The sequence below is a fragment of the Octopus bimaculoides genome, chromosome 10 (assembly GCF_001194135.2).
Source record: "Octopus bimaculoides isolate UCB-OBI-ISO-001 chromosome 10, ASM119413v2, whole genome shotgun sequence".
Classification (NCBI taxonomy): Eukaryota; Metazoa; Mollusca; class Cephalopoda; order Octopoda; family Octopodidae; genus Octopus; species Octopus bimaculoides.
This window is the reverse complement of record NC_068990.1, coordinates 48,741,673-48,742,205: the sequence shown is the minus strand read 5'-3', so window position 1 is coordinate 48,742,205 and position 533 is coordinate 48,741,673. Positions and strand designations below refer to the sequence as shown.

General features: G+C 41.1%; 1 long non-coding RNA gene across 1 annotated transcript in view; it reads right to left on the bottom strand.

Moving 5' to 3' along the window:
* LOC128248901 (uncharacterized) overlaps window positions 1–533 on the bottom strand; it is a 4,273-nt gene that overhangs the window by 2,242 nt on the left and 1,498 nt on the right. The window lies entirely within an intron of this gene.

Here is a 533-nt window from a genome sequence, read left to right as displayed (position 1 = left end):
TCTCTCTCTCTCTCTCTCTCTCTCTCTCTCTATATATATATATATATATATATATATATTTACACTTTAGCACTCTCTGTATATGTATATCTCTCACGCATGCTGCCCCACCTCTTTCTTGATATGACATCTAATTGCTTTCATTCCAGATTTAGTTGCTACTTCTACGCATTGAACGGTCACCGCTCTATAACTACGGACATGTGATTAGAATGCTGCAGGAAGGAATCGTCAAACAGATTCATCAAGCCGAGCCAACTGGCAGGAGACCAAGGAGTAAACCAAAAACGAGATGGTTGGATGATATCCCTAGTCTCAGTTCGTCACGCTTGAGAATCGAGTCAGAAAGTGTAATGATGGTTGCCTCTGACAGGACTCTTTAAATGAGGTGGCTAAGGACTCTCTCCCCACGACCCTCCAGGAATAGTGGACAAACAAGATAACTGGATGGGTGGATACATACATACATACAAACACACATAAGACTATTTCTCTCTCTCTCACAAACACACACACACACATACGTATATATA